Below are 6,927 nucleotides of genomic sequence, written 5' to 3'. Positions count from 1 at the left end.
GAATCTGTTCATTAAAGCCATTTGAATGAACACTTGCTTTAGATATATAATATATACTTTATATCACTTGTTATATAAATAAGCCCATACTTATCAAAGTTGTATATGTATGCTATCACTCTCATACATAAGTAGCCATATACAAAACACATAAGCCCAGTTTATTCACAAAATAGTATCATTTCTAAATTCTCTACTTTGCATTGTTAAGTAATTATTGCTCACAGAATCAGCTGACCTGAACAAGGGGGAGCTCATGGACCCCAGTCTGACACCTGAGAAACCAGCATAGGACCAACCCAGACCCCCTGAATGTGGTGTTAGTTAAAAGGACTGGGCAGTCTATGGGGCCTCTGGTAGTGGGTCAGTATTTATATCTAGTGCAGGAATGGACTTTGGGAGCTCATATATACATAGATGGATACTCTCTCAACCTAGACACAGAGGGGAGGGCCTAGGCCCTGACCCAAATGATATGACAGACTTTGAAGACTCCTAATAGAAGCCCTCACCCTCCCTGGGGATCAGAAAGGGGATGGGCTGTGGTTTGATGGGGGGTGATAGGGGAGGATGGGAGGGTGAGGGAACTGGGATTGACATGTAAAACAACCTTGTTTCAAATTTAAGTTAAAAAAAAAGGAAAATAAAATAAAACTTTAAAAAGAAAAAATAGATATGTAAATATACATAGAGTGTCAGGATCTCTCTTGAGAACTAAAAAAATGTTCCAGTAGGAATTTTATATTCACATCTTATATACTTTGTCACTGAGACAACTGCTAACTACTATTGTTTTAAAATACAAAATATGACTTAGAACTGCTTTCCTAGCTGTCTAAATTTAACCAGCAATGGAAAGACGTCTTATTTTTTCTTTCAGATGAAGCATTTCAAGCTGTATAATTTTCTTATTTTTCACAGAAACAAAGCGAGCCAAGTCCAATGTACAAAGTGGGGTCTGAAAGCTACAAATATTTGCTGTTCAGAAACCCTCAATGAGGGTTTAGTTATTTTAAACTAAAGAAAGAAAATTACTATTAATAATTGGTTTGAGCTAATGAAATGTTTTTATGCAAATACGTGAACCCAAAATATGACCCGGAAACAAAAGACTGCTTAACAGTTACTATTAAGCAACACATTAGTAGATCAATTAAACAGAACTTCTTTCTAATGAATGCTTGGTACCCTCGTTGCCATAGAAACTTGGAAGGAGAGGGCTTCAGAATGCTAATAGCATGAGAAACACAACAAAATATTTGTAAACATACACCTTGAAATTCGTATGTACCATGAAGTAATGAGAGGGCGGCACATTTCCCAGCACAGAAGGAAGTGTGTGGTTCTGAACTCACTATATATACATATAGATACATACATATATATCAGCCAAGAACCTGCCAAACCTTATTGTTGTCCATACTCACACATGTCAGCTCAGTTAGTTTCTGGAATAAAAAACAAAACAAAACAAAACAAAACAAAAAAAAAACAGCTATGTGAAATCATGTAGGATTAAGTATTATTGCAAAAACTCATATGGGGTTATTTTCTAGAATGACAAGAATGTTAAAAAAGACAATATTTAATACATTTCCTAACATGTCATCAAAGAATACGTAGACATGTTTGCTCCTTCATTTCTCCCATCTGACCCTCTTGTTTGGAACTCCGTTCACCTCTTTGTTTTGGTGCATGCATTAATAACATATGATTGGGCTTAAACAATTCCTAACAAACTGAAATCTCCAGAGCTCCGCAGACAAATGCTATTATTAATCCAAGTACAATTACCGAATTGAACAAGAAATATAATTCAGGGCCACTTTAGGTCCCTGACTTCCAGTGATAATTATGCCAATTTAGGTTATATTTGAAGGAAAAACAAAGCCCCGAATAGCAATTCTTTTCATCAAAGAATTAATTTCTTGCCTATTCAATACTATGACAGAGTACTGGGTTCTTTTAGAACTCGGCAAATCAGGAATTCCGCAGCCATTTTGTCCTGAATTTCATTCATAATTATTCAGATAGAAATTGGGACAAAGACAGCATTGTGGTGTCGGTGAAAGGAAAGGTAAGATAAAGGGCTTGGGGTTTTCCAAGGACATAATGTTTGGCTCTTCTCCCCGGAACCTACAAATCTGACAGAGCAATTCTCCCTTTATCCTTGGGACCTGGCTGCTTCCCGATTGGTATGGAATGAAAACCTTTATCCCCTATAGTGTGCTCCTTCAGCCTGAGCTAATGACTAGAGTATGGGTGGGTATTATTGAGCTCCTGTCATTTACAGAAAGATGGCTGAGGTGATGTGCTTGCTGCCTTAAAGAACAGTGATGATTCTTTCCTTAATGCAAAGCACGGTCTGTCTGTCCTCAGGACCCTGCCTTGAAACTTAAGGGGGAAATGCACTCTGTATTGGCCACATACTTATTTAAGTTTCACGCACTCTAGGGCTTTATCTGATCAACATTGTTAACAAAAAACTGAGAATAATCTTTCAAAAATCCAATAGAAGTTATGCCAAATTTTACTTGAAACATTTTACTGCATAAAATGGTGGCAAACTTTATACTTTCCCTCATAACAATAGTGAGTTTACAAACATGAGGGTCTCACCAGAAGCTAACAATTGGCAACAGACTCACAGCTAAAGGAGGGACTACATGTCTACCTCTCTCTCATGTCCATGCCGGGATTCTGTGTTTTGAGCTTTTACAAACTTTATACTTTCCCCCATAACAATAGTGAGTTTACAAACATGAGGGTAGCCAACCACTTTCTGACTATTTTTAAGGTTTGCTCCACAAGAAGAACCCTGTTTGTTAATAGATGCAGAATATATTTTCATGGATGAAGAGTTGTAGAAAGGATGCACTTATAAAGAGTGAGCATTATAGATATATTTAGTAATACTAAACACTATTTAGCATTTGCTGCCCAGTATAGATTCTTTCTAATCCATTCCCTGGACTTTATTCCACTGTTAGTTTGCATACCATTATTTCCCCACACTTTGAGTAGGATGACTGTGCTTTGATTATTGGCAATTTTCTCTTCATCTTCCTCATTCTCTTACCCACCTCTTCCCCTAAATTTGCCTTCTTGAAATTCCTTGCCATATGGTTATCTCTGTCTTTTGAGTCTATCTGTTGAGTTCTTTAAAACATTTTAAATCGCCCTTCTTTCTCTTCTTGTCTCCCTCCATTTCTCAAAGGTTCACAGGATTAGGTTTGGTCCCAACCCCAAGTCTCTCCATCTTAGTTCCACTGGGCACTAATGGAAACAATGCATTCAGAGGTTACAGGAGTTAAGGGAACCTATATCCTGTGGTGTAAATGAAGCACTTTTAAAAATGGCTATAAGGGAAGTATTTAAGAAAATAATAAAAGTCAATGAGGTAACATGCTGAAGACAAATATGAGTATAATCATTTTCTAGAAGACAAACTCCAAAACATCTTTATTTGCTTCTTTTCCCTGTACTGAGTTATCACCATATTTGTTTATGAAATACACTTTATTTTATGATTGACTACTTTCATCACAAGTGATGGAGTATACCATTTTCTTACCAGTTGTTAAGTGTAACACTTATACCTGGACATCTCTCCCTGTATGATCACTGCTTGAAATAAGAGGTGGGGAATTCTTTGTAAAGAGTAGATGTTGCACTTCACACTTGAGAATCACAGTCTATTCAAGAGACTCTGACATGCCAGGAGTTAACAGTGAAGAATCATTCTCTAATCTTGTGGACTTTCCAGGGTACAGAAAGGAGTACACATTGTCATTCCCAAGCACAAAATTGTGAGCCCATCACTGCACTTAATATATGCAAGGACTATGAAGTTATTTTATTTCCAATTTGAAATTTATTAGCATTGGAATTATACAGCATGAATAAGAGGCATGGGAATGCATATAGCATCAAGAAATTTGTGGCACATACTTAGATATCCATCTGTATTGTCTTCAAATAGTTGCATAGATTCTAAATTGTATTTACTAAGCAATATGTTTTTGTAAAGTTTAAGTAACATATAAATATTTAGTTACATTTTTTCCATGGGTACTTACATAGTAACAACTATATACTGTCCTTGCTACTTCCCTTTTACCTAGTTGGGAAGGGTTGATGCTGTCCTCCAGCCCACAAGACCTTCATCCTGTTCAGCATTCTGAGTGGTAGCAATTTTTTATGATGTCCTTGTTTTTTCATATTTTAAGTATAACCATTGTTACATATGTTTTCTTACCTGGCAAAAATACACTCTTCATCTTAATGCACTTTATTAAAGCTTCTTTTGTATGCAGTCTCTTCTCCAACTTTACATCCTATCCATATTTCTGTATGTCTTAAGTTCTGTGGCACAACTAACAACAGCAATCCTTCCGCATACATACAGTAAAAAATACCTCTTAGTAGGTATGTTATGTTGGCCAGGTTATCCTTTCTAAGATTTGTTGTAAGATTTGTTGTATTGTCATATTTTTCTGGACAACGCGATTGAATATTATTTTCAGGTGTGTGACTTTTCTTTATTCTGCATTTGTTTAACTTTAGTGAAGCTGTGTTACTGTGCCTGTCTAAAACACCTGGTGGTCCTAACAACAAGCAAATGGCCAATAGAAGGCAGAGCAAGGATAAAGGGGCTGGCAGGCAGAAAGTATGAACAGAAGGAGAAATTGAGGAGATGAGCAAGGGAGAAGAAGGAGAGGATGACATCTGGGGCCCGCCACCCAGCCACCCAGGTACACAGCAGTCCATGGAATAAAGAGTAAGAGTTACAGAAGTAAGAGATCAGGAGAAGCCTGGAGGCAAAAGGCAGACTAGATCATTTGAAGATAAGAAAAGCCAGCTAGAAACAAGCCAAGCAAAAGACTTGACATACACAACTAAGAAAAAGCCTCTCTGTATTCATTTGGGAGCTGGGTTTTAGGCAACCCAAAAAGAGATAAAACTTCTTCCTACAATAGTATGCCAGCCTTAACCTAGGGACAGTTTCTATGAATATTTCTTGAAAGAATGCACTTAGCATTTTAAATAATAGGTGAACATAAACTTTCTATAGTTTTTAATACATAAAAGATTTCTTTCATTGACAAAAAATATCTCAAGTACCAGCATCGTTTAAAAGTATACTTTGATAAAGTTAAGGAACTTCCATTATATGTCTAAAACTCATTACTACACTCCAGTTGTATGTGCTCAGCAAGACAATCAATTAGCTCCACAAGGAAACTACTACCTGTCCTTATTAAACAAAGGAAAAAAATTATGAGCTACAGTGTTCTTCCATTTAATGTGAATAGAAACCATGTAGGTAAAATGAAATAGTGGAAAAGGTAAGTTCTCAGGGAAAATAATAACTTCACTCTATGAAACAATTGAAGTCCTGGTTATATTTTTGTACTAAATGCTCATCCATCAAGCTCTTGTTTATTAAGCTTTTACTATAACCTATTGTGTATTCTTTGGACTCTTGAGTTTCAATAGAACCCGATCAGATAACAATAGTTTGACGTTTATATAGGGCATCTTCAACACTATTCTCATAAATGTGTAAAAGTTTATATAGTCCAACAGGAATATGTTAACCTTCCTATTATTTAAGCAATGGAATGTAAGGTAGCTGTTTGAATAACTTACATATTGTTGTAAACATCAGTATCTCAGACAAGAAGCATTTTTTTCCCTACATTGTAGTAAGTAGACATGCTGCCCTAAGATTCAGTTATCCACAGTGTTAGATATGAGGATTCCTACCATTCCCAAGGTGGTTTAATAATTTCCTGGTTTACTTTTATATGAAAAAGGTCTCATTGAAGTAATACTGTCAAATATCTGCCATTTAGATATAAGAAAGTGATAAGTGAACTTATCATCCAACGATGTTTTGTATCCTCTTATTGGATTCTTCAGGGGTTAGACTTCTTGATAAAGAACTTCATGAGGAAGAGTGTATAAATGTTTCCTTTGTTTAAATACTTACAAGTCTGAAGATAATGCCAAACATTTTTGGTTGGGCTTCCTTCTCTTGAAACACATGAATAACAGTAAAACAAATGAGTTCCACATGGAGAAAAAAATCCTGTATTATAGCCGAATCAGAAAACCTGCATAAGAACAAATTCCCAAATGAAGAAAATTGAACAGTGAAGTCTGAATTTGAAGGAATCGTCAGAATTAAGAGTCCTGACAGATATTCTTAACAGCAGAAGCCCGGGCTGAGAACTAACCCAGTGATATGTCTACAAAGAATAAGATGTGTGTGTGGGTGTACAGGGCTACAGGAGAAAGCATGGATATCCAGGGACTTCGGATGGCCGATCTTTAGATGGAACCTCTTTGTCTTCTGGTTAATAGGGGAGCTTTTGTCGTATTACTAAATAGAGATACTATGATATTAAACGACCTGAGGAGGGAAGGAACAAATCATCTTAGGTAAGTGGATTCACGGTAAGGCAAAGAAGCCTCTAATGTTGGGTAGGTGCGTCTACAATCTATATTCCAGCAGTTAGCACAACAGCAAGCAGGGAAGGATCCTTTATTTACCAGTGGCTGGTTCAGGAGTCAACTGTAATTTCTATTCTTAATTATCTTTATCCGCTCCACATTCCTTTCGGGGCCACTTGCAATGCTAGTGAAGTACCGTTCCTTTTCCACACACACCATCTTTGCTGTGTCATTCCCCTCCTGTGCTGCAATGTGCTTAGACCCTTTTCATCAACATGGGTTATGGGGACTGAGAAAATAACTTAATGCAGGTCAATTTTTGTTACCCCAGGAAAGAACAGCAGTTAAAGGGAGGTCCCCGAGGAGACACAACTCATTTTACCTCATGTTTCATGTTCCAGTTTTGGCTGTATCTCTAATAATATGGACCCAGAGGCAAATGGAAAGGAGTTCATTTCAAAAACCTTG

Source organism: Phodopus roborovskii, unplaced genomic scaffold (assembly GCF_943737965.1).
Source record: "Phodopus roborovskii unplaced genomic scaffold, PHOROB, whole genome shotgun sequence".
NCBI lineage: Eukaryota > Metazoa > Chordata > Mammalia > Rodentia > Cricetidae > Phodopus > Phodopus roborovskii.
The sequence above is the reverse complement of the archived record's forward strand: the minus strand, read 5'-3'. Positions refer to the sequence as shown.